Raw genomic sequence first — 20,692 nt, 5'->3', positions numbered from 1 at the left:
CAAAAATTAATTAACAGAACAGAACAACAAGAATGGATGGTGCTAACCGGCTCATCTCTTTTATCGGAGGAAAAGCAGTGAGGGAATTGCCGTTAAAATATTACAGCTGTCATTGACTAGCTCATGGTAGACATTCCGTTTTCTAGCTTTGGGTCCCAAAATTTAGCCTGGACCCAACCTACCAGAAATAGGCTCAAACTGCACAGTTTATAGATTTATTTCATTACTTAAAAACGCAAATTAAAACGGTACTTCATTTTTCACAGCAACAGATAACATAGTGATAGGTTATAGCCATTAACAGATTTCAAGGGAGAAAAGATCTGAGAATTTATATCAAAATTAATTAAATGATAAGATTATAATAGAAAGAGCCAGTGTGGTACAGCAATGAAAGCGTCAGTCGGGGATCTGAAGGACCCAGGTTCAAGACCTCCCTCTGCCATGGAAACTTGATGAGTGACCTTGGGCAAATCATACACTCAGCCTAATCTACCTCACAGGGTTGTTGGGAGTATAAATTTGAGAAGAGGCGAACAAGATCCGTTGTGTTGGGTTTCCACTGGGGGAAAAAAAGCAGAATATCAGTGACATAAATAAATAACCAATATGGCTAAGGATTAACATAGAGAAGTTCAGAGAATAAGAAAGCAGTTCAGATTTTCAAAGTTTTCCAAGATCTTTGCTTAATTGGCCAAGGCAGGCCAGACATTAATCTTAGAGGCCTTAGTAAGGTACGACTGGCCTCAACCATGGCTAGGAAATTTTCTGCCTGGCCTTTACCTGATGACCTCCCAGAGCATATCAGGGCCCTGTTGGAATTAGCACAATTCTGCAGGGCCTGTAAATCAGAGCTCTTCCGCCAGGCTTTTGGTTGGGGACAAACCCACCTACCTATATATGGCCCCACACACTCATATGCCCATCTATCTATGCATTGATCCACACCCAAATCATCCTGAATTTTGGGGAGAATTCAACAACAGGCACTTTATCGTTGCTGTTTTAACTGGTCTTAATCTGTCATGTTTATTTAAATTAATTTAAGATTTAATTTTATCTGTTGTAATTGTATATTTTATATATATTGTACGCTGCCCTGAGCCAGCTTGCTGGCAGGGTGGTCTAAAAAACCAACAAGCTAAACCAAACCAAACCTGATTTATGTTTTATCCTTCTGTATTTATTTGCTAAAACCAAATACCCTTTGAACATCCTTATTCAAGATAAAATGGATCATTCATTTATTACCAAATGGTGCAATGGCACAAGTTTAACTGACCTTGAATCCATGTTTGTCTCCTTATATGGGCTACAGAACCACGTTACGAGCCCCCAGCGGGGGCTCCCTTGCCGGCGGGGCGGCAATCAGAGAGGCCAATCAGCAGGCGCAATTGGCCCCGCCGATGGTCTGTATGGAGGAAGGGGCCAATCGGCACCCTTCCTCATCCCGGACAGAGCCCACCCTAACTCCTCCCCCTAAGCCCTTACGGCTTTATTTAGTCCACGGTGCCGGGCGCCGCAGGTGGGGGTTAAGATTCTTGAACAATAGCAGTCATTCACACCTGGATCTACTTGTCCACACAGGAAAATCCACTTGTGAACGATTGCTATTGTACAATGACAGAGTAATGGCCAGTGACGTGTGGATTCAGCTATTGTCATTGATTGTTCTAACTATGCCAACTAAACACTACCTTTTATATTACTGCATACATCAATTGCAAGTGTAAACTTCCACTGAACTAAACTCTAATCCCTTGCGCGGGTGAAGTTTCTAATAGCTAGGATATAATTATATAGCATTTCTGAAGATGGAACGTCCCTCTCTATCTTTAGGCCTATTTCTAAATAAGATTAATAATGCCAACACTTTACTGCCAGGACTTCCTGCATTTATCTTCCATCCAAGTCTTCATAACTGTCAAAGAAATATCTCCGGATCCTCCAAAATGACTGAACATCTACCTGAGACAACAGCAATTGTGATTATGATTCTATATGCAATCAGATTACATAACAACATGGCACTAAGACAATGGTTAAGTTAATGCTGGAAAAGGCAAATGTCTTTCATTGTATTGGCCCCAATTACTGTTAGCAAAAGTAGAATGTTGCTTTCTAACGCATTCTATTCAGCATGTCTGGATATGAAGTATGAGCCCCCCCCCCTCCTTAAAGGCCTATGAGTTAATCTAGCAGTTTGCTATTGGCAGCCTCATAAAAAGAAACAAGGCAAATCCTTCATTGTACATGCACACTATGTAAATGAAGTGTGTCTCATTAAGGTCTTTCATCCTCAGTGCCGTAAATATCTGTTTGCAGAGAATTTCCTTAGCCAGCTACTCAACAGGGAAGGAATATACTTCATCTCTCTACAGAAGGTCCTTATTTTCTGTTGGAATTGCAATCAGCAAGTAATTTAGTGAAATCGGCCCTGGAGGGTTGTTGTTAAGCAGTTAAGCTGCACCTATGTGCTAACTAGTGACACCGAAAGGTCACTATTGAGATTGCAGGGAATCCCAGGCCATGTGTTCAAAAATTTCTACTCTTCTACTCCTTTTGTTTAAGGTGGGTTACCGCCAATTTCTTTTCTTTCAACCTTAAGCTCTCAACTATCTCCATCTGCTGCTGTAAAGGCAAGTAGTCCTGCTTTCAGCCTAGCCACAAGAGCTTGCAATGGACTTTTGTAATTGTCTTTTAAGCTTTTGTGCACTGCTTCTGTAAGGAAACTGAAGCAGATAAATATGATATATATTCAGGGATAACCTTTCCAGTAAAGATTATCCCCTTTAAACCTCAAAGCACTGTGAGTTTGGATCTTTGCCTAATCCACAAAAAGTAACTTATAACTGCAAACTGCCAAAACTCCGCAGCTCCATTTTTCTGGAGGGACTCAGGCCCGAGACTAGTCCAAAAGTCCCAACATCTTCACAGGTACACACAGATCTCAAAAATTGATGAATTTGAATTTTACAGAGATGCTATTGTGATGTTTAAGTACTAGACCCAGACAACACATGTAATTAGTTTCAGAGGGCAGCTGTGTTGGTCTGCACTTGACCTTGGGCTCTGCACAGCTGGGTGACCTTGGGCTCGCCACGGCACGGATAAAACTGTTCTGACCGAGCATTGATATCAGGGCTCTCTCAGCCTCACCCACCCCACAGGGTGTCTGTTGTGGGGAGAGGAAAGGGAAGGTGACTGTAAGCCGCTTTGAGCCTCCTTCGGGTAGGGAAAAGCGGCATATAAGAACCAACTCTTCTTCATCCTCAGAGACAAAATTTTGTTCTACTGCTGGCGGAATGCAGAGTTCTCTAGCAATTGGCGGGACTGTTTGGGAATGTTATGCTTTTTTTTTCTTGTGCTTGATTTCTATTTGATCAGCGGCTGTTGGTTTTGCTGCTCAGTTGACTGGATACAGTATGATGAGGGTGATGATGTGCCAGATTGACTGTCATTAGGCATTTATTTAGGGCAGTGTGCTAAGCACAGCAAAGAGCAACGAGGTGATGGGACCCAGAGGGTTTGCACAGTTGACATTTCGCAAATGACGGAGAGAAGTGCTTAACTGAAATGAAAAAAATCAGTCACATAAACAGGCTAAAGCCCATTCAGGAGAAGAATTTGTTGGAGGAGTGGACAGGAGAAGGGAAGAGGACCTGCCTATATGAATTCTTCGCAAACAAAGCAATATCTTCAGATGTCTTGGTTGGTGATGCATCATATTCTAGTTTGGGTCAGACCAGCGAAGGTATTGGCCGTTTTAGGCTTCCATCACCCAAATATTTCTTTCTGAGACCTGATGCAGATTGGAACTTGTGCATTGGGGTGGGGTAGGGAGGGGAAAAGTGGTTTTAACACATGTTCTTTCTTTCATGCCATTTTCCAAATGCAAAATCCCCAGATGGGGTTAATAATCAAGGGAAACATAATGGCATTTTGAAAACTGCCTGTATTTTTGGCTCGATGAGGCAAAGATTAGCTCTGGGTGGTGGCTGCAGATCAGGACTAGAGTCCAGAGGAAAAGGTTAAACTCCTCGGTCTTGAGTTAGGCCCAAATCAAACCTTGGCTATATACAGAGAAGTAAAATGCCAAGCATCTTGTCTAGCTTGGTTCTGTCTTAGTAGCATAAATTTAGTCAGGCTAAAATAAAATCTAAAACAAATGGAATATAACCCTATGAATGACAGGGAATGGGTGCAAGACATCATATGTGGCATCGGTTTTCCAGGCTGGTAATTTTAGTACTGAAATTTCACCTGTTACTGTAGGGGGCATCTCCAGGGGTAGGACATGACAAGATGGGGATATCTCTGTGCCACTGTCTGCTTGCCATGTCCTACCTCTGAGAAAAGCCCATGACAGGGATCCGGAATCACTTTGCCCTCATCCTTGGAGCACACCCTAGACCAGTGGTTCTCAACCTGGGAGTCAGGATCCCTTTGGGGGTTGAATGACCCTCTCAAAGGGTTGCAGCAGAGCGAGCAGCTTGGCCAGGGGGGGGGGTGCCACCACTGTTGGCCGGGGGGGTGCTCCTCCTGCAGGCGCCCGCTCATGGTGGGACAAGAGGCAGAACTGAACTGAGAAACCCCGGGAAAAAACCCATTAACAATGGATCTTCACAGCATCGGTCAGTTTCGGTTTAATTTATGTGAAAGAACACTGGGATAATTTTATGGTTGGGGGTCACCACAACATGAGGAACTGTATTAAAGGGTCGTGGCATTAGGAAGGTTGAGAACCACTGTCCTAGACTCACCCGAGAGCCTGAGGAGGCCGAAATGGCCATAGAGTGGGCTGCTGTTCGAACCTAAGGGGAGAGTAAGCGACCCAATAGTGGGAGCCTCTTTCTCTTTGTTGAGGCAGTAGGGGTGTGAGAATTGTCCCCTCCCCCTCAGCCTGGGGCTCAGAGCAGCTGCTCACAATGCCCTGTGGCTAAGATAAGACCACCATGCTTTAGAAGAAAAGAGCTGTTTTTAATACCCGCTTTTCACTACCCGAAGGAGCTGCAAAGTGGTTTACAAACACCTTTCCCTTCCTTCCCCCCACAACAGATGCCCTTTGGTGTAGTGGTTAGGAATGCAGACTTCTAATCTGGCATGCCGGGTTCGATTCTACGCTCCCCCACATGCAGCCAGCTGGGTGACCTTGGGCTCACCACAGCACTGATAAAACTGTTCTGACCAAGCAGTGATATCAGGGCTCTCTCAGCCTCACCTACCTCACAGGGTGTCTGTAGTGGGGAGAGGAAAGGGAAGGCGACTGTAAGCTGCTTTGAGCCTCCTTCGGGTAGAGAAAAGCGGCATATAAGAACCAACTCTTCTTCTTCTTCTAGGTGGGTCTGAGAGAACTCTAAGAGAACTGGTCTACAAGAACAACTCTATAAGGACTGTGACTAGTCCAAAGTCACCCAACTGGCTGCATGCGGAGGAGTGGGGAATCAAATCTGATTCTCCAGATTAGAGGCTGCTGCTCTTAACCACTACACTATGCGGGCTCTCCAGGTGTGTATTTATATGTATATGCAGAGGATTTATATCTACCGATGTATACTTTCCATTCCTCATCGTCAGGGCTGGCTTTTCCTCTGCTTTCCTGGTGTCCTGTTTGTCGACAAGAGCCTCTGTGTCTTCCTTTTGCCGACAAAGTTTTGTCTAGTGAATGGCAAGCTCAGACTTCAAAATCCTGTACAAAAATATAGCAAGAATAATCTGGTAATTAAGTTTTAACAAGATTTAAATGATATTCAAAACAACCAGTTAAAAGGAGTCACTGCCTTGGGCTTTGTTGTACACTTGTATAATTATTTTCAGCCCTCTAGAGGATGCATAATTACATTTTCTGTATTTATAAAAAGATTGCCCTGAAGGCACTGAGATGATTTTACAGTCTGTTGACTAGCATATTAATGTAGGGGTCAAAATGTCCCCTAGTAAAGAAATGGTTCTCAACTGTTTTCAAACTATCAAAAACAGTTTATGTCGCCAGCTCTTTGGGTTTCATTGTTTGTGAAAACTCTGTAATCTAGTAATTAAGAAAAAGTGGGACAAGATGATGGGCGCTGTCTGTAAGATAAATAAAGGGAAGGGAAGGGAGAGACCCAAAATGAAAATAACCAGGAAGAAGTAAGGGCTTGTTGTCTGTATATTTCAGGCTTTCTCAACCAGGGTTTCAGGAAACCCTGGGGTTTCCTGGAGGCCCTGGAAGGATTTGCTAATGGGTGGTCATGTCAACCTGCCCCCCAATGGATAATGTTGGGCTTGGAGGGGGTGGAGAGGGGAGGGGCCCCGGGTGGGCGTGTACACAGCTATGCTTCCCAGTCATATTCTGCACAATTGCGCTGCTTCTGGGGTTTCTCAAAGCCTGAAGAATGTTTCAGCGGTTTCTCAATGGTCAACGTTGAGAAAGGCTGGATTAGATGATGTCACATTCCCTGAGCCTGCCACAAGGACATGGGGGAATTTTAAATCCAGTTTTGTTGATGAGATTTTGATGTGGAATACATCTTCTGGTGCGCCCCCTGGACAGAAATGCGTACAGACCATGATGTCCGTAGTCCCGCCCCAGGGAGCATGCCAGAAGACATGGGGGGGGGGCTGCCAGAAGAGGAGGCCGAGGCCACAACTGAGGTGCCCTGCAACCCGTGGGACCACTGTGAGGCAGCCGGCTGGAGCCGCCACAGGACCTGTATGACCGCTATGGGGCAGGGCTCCAACCCTGATGCCGGCTGGGGTCATCTCACAACCTGCATGACTGCTGCTGGATGGGGCAACACCCTTGACACTGCTGGAGCCACTCCACAACCTGCGCAGTCATCAGAGCGCTGCCCGCGCAGCCAGAAGAGGCCAGGCCACTCCTGCCATGACAGGTAAGGAGGGATGGAGAAGGGAAGGAGTGTCTATGTGTCTCTGTCTGAGAGGAAGGGGGGAGAGACCAGGGAGGATGTCGAGGAAGCTAGAAGGAAGGAGGGAGTGGGGAGGTGGAGATGGGGGAGGAGTCTGCACGTGTGTGTGTGTGTGTGTGTGTGTGTGTGTGTGAGGGAGGGAGGGACAAAACAGCACCGAAACAGCATATCTGTGAGACGCCGGCTGTCACAACTTTTAACTTTCAAAAACGACATGAGGACCCAATTGTGTTAGTTTAACTACAGTAAAATAGTTGAGAAAGGCTAGTATAGTCTGTTCTGTAATTGATTTTGTGTTGTTTCTGTGTTTTTTCAAATTTTAATTCTGATACAGAGGCCAGTGAAATGGAAGGCCCTGCATTTCTGAGGATTTCTCTTCTTCGCAAGAACCTCAGGAAAGATCTCTGTCCCATCAAGGGTTACCAGTTCTTGGTAGCGGAATATCTGGAGATTTTAGCGGTGAAGCCTGGGGAAGGTTGGTTTTGGGAAGGAGAGGGACCTCAGCAGAGTACAGTGTCACAGAGTCTTATTTGAAATAATGAACGAGATAGCATTCTCAAGGTCCTAGTAAAAAGCAACCCAATTGACAGTTTAAGACAAGGGAGGCGGGATCGGAATTCTCTTTGAATGAATATTCAAATCAAGACAATTGATGTTTACAGGAAAACTTGCGGAATATTCTGTCAGGCGTAGTTTCTGATGGCTATTGAATGATATCTTAGAACCTCTCTACCATCTTTAGTTCTGAAAATGTAGCCAGTTACATCTGTCTTTGTAAAGCACTATCGATTGCCAAAAATATGTCAGCGACGATACCCCAACTAATTTGCACAACTGCTAACAGAGAAAGTGGAGGTTATGTGTTGAGGCTTGGCTGGAGCTGCCACGGAGGGCAAGACTTGTTAGTTCATAAATGCACTGATTGCCTGCTCACAACTACAATTTTCATGAAGCCTCATTGAATGAGATATTAATGGCCATCATGTAGCTATAGAAGAAAGAGAAGGTATAGCTGACACTCTCCCAGACATTTCTTTTAAAGACATCTCTTGAAAATGTCACTTTATAGCTATATTATCTGTATGTTAAAGAGAAGGTTCATATTATATAACAATAATAGCTGTGTTTTCCACTATTTTGCCTCCTCTCTCACTCCGGAGTGGTTTAATTTAAGAATTTGTGGGGGCCTAGCAGAGTACAATTGCAGCAGGAACAGCCAGAAGGGGGTCAGAGCCAACCCCCCACAGTGCAAAGAAGCATCACTCTGAGTGTCCTTAAAGAGGGAAAAGGAGGGAGGAGAGAAGATATAGCTCTGGTCCATGGGGTATTACCATCTGAGGATCTCTAAATTGATGTCAAATTGGTTCCTCTCTCCCAGTGAGAAGGAGAGTTATTGACCCATGCTGAATGGAGGAGAGGTTTGGTATTTTATTGTTTCCATCTTGCTATTATATATTATATTTTGTATTAAGGGGTATTTTAGGGGATTTTATTGTATTTTATTGATTTTGTAAACCGCCGCGAGACATTCGAGAGCAGCGGTATATAAATCTAAACATAAATAAATAATAGGTAGCCAGTCTTCTGTTCTGCTATCTTTGCTCCAGTGATAGGATGCAAAAAAAAGGAGTTTACAAGACAATGTGTGAAGAATTCCCAGTTCTCAGTTGGGAAATACATGAAGATTTGAGGGTTTGAGCAGGGAAGGGACTTCAAAGGGGTGTAATGCCATATATATGAAGGCAATTTATACTTAATCAGACCTTTTTTCTCTTTCCCTTTTCAGGATGTACAGACCTTTGGAATTATTTGGTTCATCAGTATTGACCACTCAGACAGGCAGTAGGTGTCCATGGACTCAGGGGTCAGTCTTGCATGTCCCCCTCTCAGGGCATGCCAGATCCCCCCCCCCCAAAAAAAAATGTCACCCTCTAATTGATGCCAACACAAGGGGACAGGTGAGTCTCTCCGGGAAAAGAGTTCTGAAGTTGGTGCCATGATGGAGAAGGCCCTTTCCCAGGTTACCACCTGCCTAATGCAAGGACATTAGAAGCAGAGTCTTGGAAGATGACAGTAGTGGTTGGGAGTAGGTGGTCCTTCAGCTATCCTGGTCCTGATCTATGTAGTGCTTTCAAAGTCAACAGCTACACCTTAAATTGTGCCTGGAAACAGACTAGAAATCATTGTAGATGGACCAAGAATTGAGTGATATGGTCCCTACAATCCATGACAGTCAACATCCTGGCTGCATCATTATGCACAAACAAAATTTTTTGCATACTTTTCAAGGGCAGCTTCATGTAGAGTGCCTTACAGTAGATATAACAGGGACATGCACCACAGGGGCCAGGTCTCTTCTGCCTGGTCAAAGTCAACACTGGTTAAAAGGTACTCCTTGACATAGCTACCATCTGCTTATCCAGGAGTTGTCCTGGGTCCAGGAGCACCCCGAAACAACCGACCTGTTGCTTCAAGGTGATTGCAGCCATACCCAGATAGAATGGGCAACACCTTAAGTCTCAGGTGAGATTGTGTTCTAGCACTTCTAGAAGACCATCTTACATTGCCAATGAGTGGGATTCAGCTTGGTGGGTTGCAAGATACTATTATACAGAAATGGATTTCTGAGGCCGTTTGGGCAATGCTTACTTCTCCAAATGGAGCTCTTTATAATTTTACATTTTGCTTTCCAGAAAAATGTTTCATAGCATACCTGAGAACCTGTGGCCTGCAGCTCTCACAACCCATTTCCTAACCTTTCAGTTGCCTGGACTGACTCATTCCTTTTCTTCCCTCAGCAGGTTCTTTTAAAGTTTAATTAGTTCCAGGAGCTCTTAGGTGCTGTGCAGTCACAATGCATCTCATTCTGCTGGTTTTTGTCTGGATTTGTTAATGCTTGTCTATGCAAAAGAAATGAAGTCGCTGGTGGAAGAGCCCACGCACAAGACCAAAAAAGGAACCTGCAACAAATGATACTTGACATTATTTCAGACTTCTCCATGGGTACTGAGAGCCAGCTTGGTGTAGTGGTTAGGAGTGCAGACTTCTAATCTGGAGAGCCGGGTTTGATTCCCTGCTCCTCCACATGCAGCCAGCTGGGTGACCTTGGGCTCGCCACGGCACTGATAAAACTGTTCTGACCGAGCAGGAATATCAGGGCTCTCTCAGCCTCACCTACCTAACAGGGTGTCTGTTGTGGGGAGAGGAAAGGGAAGGTGACTATAAGCCGCTTTGAGCCTCCTTCGGGTAGAGAAAAGCTGCATATAAGAACCAACTCTTCTTCTTCTTCTTCTTGCACAAAGAACAGCATTCAGCATTCCACTTATTTATTTACTTGTTTAAGACATTTCTATCCCTTCTTATTCCCTTGGACTCAAGGCGGCTTGTAGTTCAACTGCAAGCATGCATGAACAGAAGACATATAGAGTTCATCTCTGACTAAAACAACGCGGCCAAATCTACAGGGCTAGGGTGGCTCTATCCAGTTTTAGAAATTCTTCGAGACTGGGTGTGTTTGCTTGGGGGATATGGAGTCTGGGAGGGGAGGGAAGCTCAGCAGGCACATGATGCTGTATAACAGGGATGACGAAACTGCGGCTCTCCAGATGTCCACGGACTACAATTGGGAATTGGAGAGCCATAATTTGGCCACCCCTGCCATATAACCTGCCTCCTAAAGTTATAATTTCCTGCAGAGATTAGTTGTCATTCCAGGAGAGATCCAGATTACATCTGGAAGTTGGCAACCTAAGCTGAGACACCAAATTTCCTGCAGAACACAGCTGACTCACCTGCTTTCTCTTTAATACACTCTGGTAGGCCATTTCAGAAGACTGGGCCTACTAAAGACAAAGCCCAGCTATTACAGTATGGAACAATCCTAAGAGAGGGCACCACAAGCTGAAGCCTGTCCAAGGAATGTCCATAATTTTTTTTCCCCCAAGATAAAAAGTGACTTCTGAATCCACCCCAAAACAATCTGCTTGAAGACTCGAGCAATCCCTAAATCCAAGTTTAGATGGGGACATCTTTCCTGGATGGTTCAAAGTTCACCAAACTTTGGGTGATAAGACAACTAATCTTCTGTCTCATTATGCAGAAATCTCAGGTTACTCTCCTGTACTGGCTCATGCCATTTTGGTTCTGCTGATGCATGACGTGAATACATAGGGAAAACAGCTGGCTCAGTCTCTCAATCCTTGGAGTCAAGCAACTGCTGACTCTTGTGATGTATTGCGCGAACACTTCAGTCTATCATTGTAATACATCAAAGCAAGGTGCTGGGTTGAAGGTGGAATTATTCAAAAGGCGTTGTCATTTAGCAGACCTGTCTGGGAGCAAGGCATCAGTTCTGTCATTGAGCAGAAGACACAGTGCACTGCTAGGAGGAAGGAGGTTTCTTCGCTTCAGGATATTTGGTGCATTAACGAAATACAATTTCCCACCTGTATACATTGTAGCCCAAGAGAAGGTCATCAATGTAACTGTAATTAGTCAGAATCAAATGCTGCTGCAACTAGAAATGCACCACTCTGGCTATGCTAGGTATTTATTCACAAAAAGATCTTGTGGCTTCCTCTGAGTCCTTGTCCATGTGGTGGAGTTGACGTACCATCAAGATGCATCCGACTTATGGTGACACTGTAAGTACAAGTGTGGCCAAACCGTGGCTTCCCAGATGTCCATGGACTACATTTCCCATGAGCTCCTGCCACTCTGTGCTGGCAGGGGCTCATGGGAATTGTAGTCCATGGACATCTGGAGGTTTTTTGAGTCAAGAGGTGGTTTGCCATTACTTGCCTCTGTATAGCAATGCTGAACTTTCTTGGTGGTCTCCCAACCAAATACTAGCCAGGGCTGACTTTGCTTAGTTTACAAGATCTGATGAGATCAGGCCAGCTAGCCTGAGCTGTTCAGGTCAGGTTCATACTTAGATATGGACACAACTCCTTGATGAGCTGGTGTACATAGAAAATCGCAGGATGTGGCTTCTGAAATCAGTAGATAAAAACTTAATCTGATTCCATGAAACAGTATGAAGTTTCAGGATTGTTCTTGAGGATGTAACTTCGTTGCTGTTGTTGCAAAGCATGCATCTGTAACCACTCATCGACAGAAAACTCAGTGGAATTATGAAGGCCCATTTCCAAGTTCACCCTGGCCAAGATGGCCCAGGTTAGCTTGGTCTCATCAGATTCTGGAATCTGAGCAGGGTCAGCCTTGGTCAGTACTGGGATGGAAGACCATCAAGGAACATCAGGGTCACCCCACAGAGGCAGGCCATGGCAAAAACCTCTGAATGTCTCTTGCCTTGAAGACCCCGTGGGGTCTCCATAAATAGTCAGTGACTTGATGGCAAAATATATTTGCAAGGTAATTTGTTGTGGCTCAACTTTCTCTTTTGGAATTTCCTGTGACATAAGGAGATACACCCATCAGGTCTCTAGCTTTTTAAAGCAGGACCTAGCTGTAAACTTAATCATCTTTTCTTGTACATAAGTCCATGGTTCATCCCCCTCCCTCCCAATCTCACAATACATAACACTAATTTTATTTAAGTTTAGGATTCATCAGTCTGTAGCAGCCTTCCTCAACTTTTTAGTTGAGAATCCCTGAAACATTCTTCAAGCTTTAAAGAACCCCAGAAGTGGCCTGATTGTACAGAATATGATTGGGAAACATAGCTGTGTACATGCCCACAAGGGGCCCTTCCCCTTACCAACCCCTCCAGGCCCGTCATTGGCCATTTGGGGAGGTGGGGGGGTAGGTGGAGAGGACCATATGTAGGTATTCCCTGTGCAAGGACCGGGTCATGTCTGACCCTTAGGGCAGTGGTCTGCAACCTTTTTGAGGCTGGGGACCGGCAGGGTAATGGCCCGCCTGCGCATGTTGCGCCTGCTCGCCCGCGCATGTCGTGCCCGCGTGCCCGTGCATGTCGCGCATGCGCGCCTGTGCATGTCGCACATGCGCCCCCACGCCCCCGCACATGCGCGCTGCCCCCCGCACATGCACCATGCGCGCCTGAAATCGTGCATGCGTGAAAGTGCCACGCATGTGCGATTCGGCCGCGCTCGCACAATGCGCAGGTGCGGCCCTGATTCCCTCTCCCCCCCGCAGTAAGAAGCTGCGGGTTAGCTGATAACAGGGTTAGCTGATAACAGCAGTATAAAACAGAATAACATCAACTATTAGGACATATAGGGTCATATGAGTGGAGAGCCAGCGTGGTGTAATCATTAAAAGCAATGGCCTTTAAACTGGAGAGACGGGTTTGATTCCCACTCCTCCACATGCAGCCAGCTGGGTGACTATGGGCAAGTCACAGTTCTCTTAGAGCTGTTCTCACAGAGCAGTTCTCTTAGAGCCCTCTCTGCTTCACCTACTTTACAGGATGTCTGTTGTGGTGAGATGAAGGGAAAGTTGTTTGTAAGCTGCTTTGGGATTCCTTCAGGTAGTAAAAAGCGGGGTATAAAAAATCAGCTCTTCTTCTTCTATGTCAGGGTTGCCTGCTTCAGCAGGAGATCTCTCAGAAATGTACAGCTTGGCCTGCTGGCACCTAAACTGCTGGGAGGAGGAAATTAGAGAGGAAATTGGGATGTGTGATTGCATGAGAGGTGAGGTCACAGACTAACATTTGCAAAAACTCTACCATTTCATCATAGTCCCCACTCCCTACTTGTTTCTGCGGGATACTGGCTGCAGCCTGGCAACCCTAGGCCCATTCCGCACACATAGGATAATGCACTTTCAATGTGTGTTGGCAGCTGGGTTTTCCTGTGCAGAACAGGAAAATCTGAAGTGCATTGAAAGTGTATTATCTATTGTGTGCAGAATAGGCCCTAATCTACACACTGGAGCTTCTACCTAGCCCCTTATCACTTGGTTCCATCTTTCTCCTGAGATACATCAGACCATCTTTCTTCTCAGGAGCAAGCCATCCATCTGTAAAACAAATCTTTCTTTGTCCATCCTTAAAGGTGCCTGGTGGAATGAAACTCCTAGAAGACCGCCGGGACCATCAGGAGCTTTCACAGTTCTGAAGGGCCTGCAAAACAGATCTTTTCCACCAGGCATTTGTTTGGGGCCAATGATTTATAGAACAACATTGAACTGGCCTCCTCCCACAAGAGCCAAAACAGGCCCTCCCCCTGGAATAAACGAAATTACGGATACACAATGTAACATCTGCAAGTAAGCTTACTCTAGCGCTCTTGGGATCCTATGTACTTTATAATTTTAATTGTTTTAACTGTTTTACCTGTTTCAATTATTAATGTTTAATATCTTTAAACAGCCCCGTGGCGCGGAGCGCCACGGACTGAATAAAGCAGTAAGGGCTCTGTGGGAGGAGTTAGGGCGGGCCCTGTCCGGGATAAAAACTCGGAGGGGCCAATCAGGAGCCGCGAAGCGGCTCCTGATTGGCCCCTCCAAGTGTCCATCCCGCCCGAAGCAGGCAATGGGGAGCCGCGCAAAGCGCGGCTCCCCATTGCCTGCTTCACCCGCACAGCCACAGGTGAGCAGTCGGCCGCGCCGCCTTCTCCCGGCCGCCGGAGCGGCCTCGCGTGTCGTAGATGCCGCGAGGCTGCTCCGCCAGCCGAGAGAAGGCTTGGAAGAGCTGCGGGGCGTGGGTGGGCCTGGCCGCCTTCTCTCGGCCGGCGGAGCGGCTTCGCGGTGTCTATGACGCCGCGAGGCCGCTCCGCCGGCCGAGAGAAGGCTTGGAAGAGCCAGGGGCTCCCTTGCCTAGGGCCCGCTGTATTCAGAACACAGCGGGCTTGAATACTAGTAGTTCATATATTGTAAAACACCCCGAGTCAGTATCCAGGAGGGGCAGTTTATATATAAATCCAAGTTTAAATACATAAAATAAATATTAAAAACCCCTCATGAAATAGGAGTGAAATGTCCATGCACATAGGTTTTAAAGTAAGGGATAGTGATTACTGAATGAATTCACACAAAGTAGTAACCTGTTGGATTCAAAACAGGCAGCTGAATTCCCCATGATCTGGCCAAAATCAAGAAAACAGCATAATTAAGAAATTTTCACATCACACTTTTGCCAGAGCTCTGTGTGTCTAATCACGTCAATTACAAAGTTGACATCCACTCTAATTTCATCCATTTTATTTCAATGCTTTAAATCAATGCACATCACACAAAATATTATTAGGAACTTATTGTTACCTTTTAAAAATCTCCTTCACAATAGCTGGAGTTCGTAGTAGAAAAATGTCAAATGCTACTGTTCAAAATCTTGGAATATAATCTTCTAGCCAGTATCTGATGCATTCTAGTACTTTCCTAGTATGTTAATTATTTCAGAGGAGGAAACAAAAAAGATAAAATACAAAAAAAAGAGATTGTCTTTGTTGTCTAGTAAAATTAGCATAACTAAAAGGGAGAAATAAATTTCTACAACAAAGGCAATAACAATAACTCAGAAGAGTAGAGTTTTTTTCATTAAGTGTATCAAACTGCAGGATGGAAACATGTAATTTGAAAAGGCTCATAAGTAAAAATGGAAACACAGCTGACGTTCTGTCAGCATGTACATTTTAAATATGAGGCTTCGACAGCTATCTTGAATTCTGATAAAACTTTTTCACTTAAGAAATTCTCAGCCTGGGTAACCCTCCTCCCCCAAATCCATGTCCCCCTAAATCCATGGTCCAGTTTACTACATTTTAATATTTTATTGTATTTTAATTGTGTGATGTCTTTAACAACAGCTGTCCTGAGCCTGCTTTTGCAGGAATGGGCAGTATATAAATGAAATTATAAATCAATCAATCAATCAATCAATCAATCAATCAATCAATCAATCAACTGCACTCCAAATGATCTCTTTTTTGTCAAAAAGAATTCCCCTTTTCAGTTTCAGAAATCATTTCTCCAAGAGCATAAATCAAGGCAAGAACACAATCTAAAATGCCTTCTGAAATTAAAATCTAAAGAAGTTCTTGGCTGTCATCAAGTATTGTGGGGAAGAGACTAAATCATGGAGCAGGGAGTCCCAAAGATTAGGGACAGCTGGTTGGAAGGCCTCTGCGTGGGTCTCCGCCAAGTGTACTTATTTCCGTGATTGTGGCTTCCCCTCTCCTAGCATTACATACCGGCTATGAAATATTAAAAATGTACAATCAGTGAACAAAGTAAAGATTACAAAACGAACTACGGACATTTAAGTAGTCCATGGCATACAGGGATTAAACGAGAGAATAACCACTCATACTTGATTATTTTGTGGGAAGTGTGAGATAGAAATGCGATAGACTGATAAATATTATTCTGACTATGGCTTGGGGTATGTTTCAGGCAAGATGCACTTGTCAACTGCCCTCCAGAATCCTTCATCTTTTCACAAGTGGTATTTTGACCGGATTGGGTTGCGATTTTCCCCTCCCCCTCCCATTTTACGGGTCTGGAAAGACAGCGACACCTTTCCTGCAGCGTCTCCTGGCACCTTAACAAGCATGCCGGGCGCATTCCCTGCTTTGCATGGAAAATGTATTTGCACAGTTGTCAGGATGATGGACAGTGGGGGGATAGAGCAAACAATAAGGAAAGCGCGCAGGTCTTTCTTTCTTTCTTTGTACTTCTTGTTAGGTACAATAGCCCGGCGGGAATCGTGATGTGTTGGTGAAACAAACTGTGTCCTATTCTGGAACATATTAAGTTTGTCTCTGGGACACACATGACTTCACGAGGGTGTCTCACCTCATTCATAATCGGTGCTAATCTCCCAAGCTGACGGATGGGAGCGCTTCCTGCCCTTCACGGAATTAGAGCCAGGGTTTTATCAAAGGACTCAAACTGCCTGCTAATTAGACTAATTCCCTTCATCATGAATTATTTATTTCCATTGGTAACCGATCACTGTGACATTAATGGGTTCTGCTCAACTTAGTTTCCTGCTAATATATACCAGAAGTTAAAACGTGGGTTGAGGGGAAAAAAGAAAAGAAACTCTCAATATACTTCCACCGCAAAGTCAGATGTATCCGAAAGCCGAACTCTCGACACAGTTTCCGAGGACTTGCTGGAAAAACTAAAACCAGAGCGTGGGCACCCATGTGCACACACCCATACCCAAACACGTGAAGTTTGGTTGAAACGTTGACATTCAGACCAATTAAGACAGGAACTCCCCTGACCTGGACATCCCAGCCTAGCTTTATCTTATAAGAGCCAGTTTGGTGTAGTGGTTAGGAGTGCGGACTTCTAATCTGGCGAGCCGGGTTCGATTCTGCGCTCCCCCACATGCATCCAGCTGGGTGACCTTGGGCTCGCCACGGCACTGATAAAATTGTTCTGACCGAGCAGTGATATCAGGGCTCTCTCAGCCTCATCCACCCCACAGGGTGTCTGTTGTGGGGAGAGGAATGTGAAGGCGACTGTAAGCCGCTTTGAGCCTCCTTCGGGTAGGGAAAAGCGGCATATAAGAACCAACTCTTCTTCTTCTTCTTCTTCTAAGATCTTGGAAGCTAAGCAGGGTCAGCCGTGATCAGTACTTGGATGGGAGACCTGGATGACCCAGTCTAGCCTGATCTTATCAGATCTTGGAAACTAAACAGGGTCAGCTGTGGTCAGTACGCGGATGGGAGACCACCAAAGAAATCCAGGGTTGCCTTGTGGAGGCAACCAAGGGCAAATCACCTCTGAGTGTCTCTTACCTTGAAAATCCCATGGGGTTGCCGGCGGTCAGCTGTGATGGCAACAAAGGCAGAAATTATAGCAAAATAATGGGATTAGGCCCTCCCAACCAAGTTTGTTAGGAATTTAGAAGAAAGTTTTCTTTTTGTAGTTCTCTCAGACAAGGACAGGGTGAAATCTTCACTCACTGCTTTGAAAATATAACAAAAAGGTATGCTCAGCTGGAAAAGTATATAGTTTTCATCTTATTTCAAAGTTGAAATTATTCACAGGCCTCCTAGCAGCAGAATAGGGAGAGTGCGGCCAACAGATATTACTCTTCAAACCTGATAATACAGGGGCACTACCACACACTATTGGTAGTATGACTATGCTCCCCAAAAGGATAATGCGGCCTAGAGAAGGATATGATGGAGGCCTAGTTGCGAGCTGCTAAACCAGCATCTGGTCTGTACCTAGGGTTGCTAACTTGTCTGATAATCGTGGCTGATCTTCCGCTACCACCTCCCAGCCTCTGCTCCTTCTTGAAAGACTAGTATAGGGGAAATGGGGGAAGACATTTTACCATATATATTGGTGAAGCTGTAGCATGTCTGTGCTGTCACATCTAAATATTAGCCAGAAACTGTGGGTACATTGATGAAGTCTTTTTCCCCTTGACCTACTTGTTGGAATTTTTGTTTGCACATCCTTGCATGCACGCTCACAGATATTGAAGTGATGCATGACGGCAGAATTCCATTTCTGTTAGCTTTGACAGTTAGTGACTGTTTTGTGTGTTGAGAGTAAGAGTTAGAGTGAGCTTCTCTGGTCACGTTTAGAAGTCAGTCAGAAAATGTAAAGAAATCTCTGCTTCTATGTTGTGAATGTCAAAAAGAAAACAGTGTAACACAATGTAAACAGGAAAAAAAGTATATCTGAAAACCAGTTTTACCTCAGAAGAAAGTTCCTGTTGAAGCTTTATGTTTGAAGATTTTACTGGCATATAAGTAACGATGTTTATTCTTACTAAAGAAGACTATATATTTTATTTTCAAATAAGAAGAAAATAGCCAAGGAAGAGCCGCTGTTACCTGGCAGTCATAATACACATTTTTCCTCATTTTGCTGAATAATCTCTGTCTGGGAGCTTAGTGCAAGTTAACCAGTTTCCACAAAGATGTTTTCATATTTTTACAATTCGAATATTGATAGAAATCAAAATCCCAGTATCACCCTCAATGTTTACCATTAGACAGGACTACCTAACTAAACTCTCCCAGGGGTTGTAGAACCCTAGTACCACCTTAGAACATGGGTTGGAGGCTCATGTGACATATGCTTTTTGGGCATAGTAATTAGCATGTCTGAGAGATGGACATTCTTTCATTGGAGTTTGACTTTCTGCATTTTTCACAGTCAGAGTAGTTTAGCAGTGCCAAAGGAGGTGGTGAGCTCCCTCTCATTGGTGGTCTTCAAGGATAGCTTTTTGCCCTAAAACTAGCGACTGGAGTGAATTGATCAGGCTTAAGAGGTGGGGATTTGCTTGTTAGTAGCACAGAGTAAAAGACATACATGACTGACCAATAGCTTACGATTAGATAGACTTACCGATAGATACTTCCAGGTGGGCGTGATCAGCTGGGGAACATTTAACCCTTGTGAAAAGAAGGGGAAAAGCAGAGTCAGAACACAGAGTTCGGGAAACACCTAAGCAGGGTCAGAAACCACGCGATTTCTACATCAGTCTCTTCCATGTGCAGGATTGGCTGTGGCACCATTCTAGCTGGAGATTCATCCCTCAGCAGTGATCCCTCACCCCCACCCCAAAAAACCCTCCCATTTTCATTGTTACCTAGAATTCTTCCTGACCAATGTTGTCAAATTGCCTGTTTCCATGATATGTAATTATAATTTAAAAGTCTCTTCGTTAAAAAAAAAAAGACTGACCAATAGCTGATTGCCAAACTCCAAGTGCAGCCTGAGCCTGGAGATCTCCCAGAGTGACAACCGATCTCCATACTACAGAGATCAATTCCCCCTGAGAAAATGGCTGCTTTGAAAAGTGAGATTGTATCCCATTGAAATCCCTCTCCTCCATAAACTCCACGTGGGGGCAAACTTCTTGTGGTGGAGCAATGCCTAATTTCACATAATGGACTAGCCTCCACTGAGGTTGTTAAATATTTATCACTTGATATGCCCGTATATGGTCATGTCGACATGCCCCTCCCAATTGGCCAATGATGGGCCTGGAGGGGGTGGGAAGGGGAGTGGCCCCGGGTGGGCGTGTCCACAGCTTTACTTTCCAACCATATTCTGCGGGATTGCACCAATTCTTGGGGTTTTAGAAGCCTGAATACTAAAAACTGAGAAAAGCTTATCTCCGTGATTCTCTTACATGAGGTGTCGTTTTGTTAAATTTGATGAATTATTACGGATGGCTGAAGAAATGCACATTTAAACGACAATTTTGTATTCTGTCAATATAAAACCATGTTTATCTACAATTATACAGACATAGGTCCACAGCATCCAAGATTATTTTCCTCGCCTACCCCTGTCGCTATCTTCCTATTTATTTTTTGTTCCTTGGCCTTTCTCAGAGAGGCACCTGGCTGATTGGCAGACAATGACACAGGGGCTCAGTGTCTGAAATGGAGTCTATTCTACGGCACTGATACTAAATGCATGCTCATTTCAGCCAGTCAGACGCAAAATAGGTTTTTATTCCGTAACAATCACAGATAAATACCGAAAAAAACAAATGACCGGTGGGATCATCACCCAAATGGCTGTAGAATAACAATGGGCTGAATAGTTGAAACCTTGCCTTAATAGTTTATAGCATATTTATGTGAAATGCATGGTTATAGCTGATTCGTAATGTGAATCAGGCCCCAGTGTTAGAGTGACTAAGTCCAGCTTGAGTAATTCCTGTTGTATTAGGAATTCAAATTTTGGGGATAGGGAAGGGTGGTCCATGGGGATGTGATATCATACAGATTACCATTCAGAGCCATTTTCTGCAGGAAAACTAACCAAAGGAGTCCAGCGATCATTTGTAATTTTGGGAGAACTCCAAACCCCATGCGGATTCAAACCAGCACACTTGGGAACTTCATTCCCACCAGTACGCATCTAGCTGGGAA

The 20,692-nt window shown here is 44.6% G+C and overlaps 1 long non-coding RNA gene across 1 annotated transcript; it reads right to left on the bottom strand.

Annotated features, from left to right (window-relative positions):
* Positions 1–9,773: 9,773 nt before the first annotated feature.
* Positions 9,774–18,262, bottom strand: LOC143828637 (uncharacterized). The gene is made up of 4 exons (XR_013227780.1): positions 18,127–18,262; positions 17,582–17,751; positions 15,093–15,209; positions 9,774–9,868 (listed from the first exon to the last, which is right to left on the bottom strand). It is a non-coding gene; the product is annotated as an uncharacterized LOC143828637 (long non-coding RNA).
* Positions 18,263–20,692: the final 2,430 nt, after the last annotated feature.

This window comes from Paroedura picta, chromosome 2, assembly GCF_049243985.1.
Source record: "Paroedura picta isolate Pp20150507F chromosome 2, Ppicta_v3.0, whole genome shotgun sequence".
Classification (NCBI taxonomy): domain Eukaryota; kingdom Metazoa; phylum Chordata; class Lepidosauria; order Squamata; family Gekkonidae; genus Paroedura; species Paroedura picta.
Note: the sequence above shows the minus strand (reverse complement) of the source record. Positions and strands in the feature narration are given on the sequence as shown.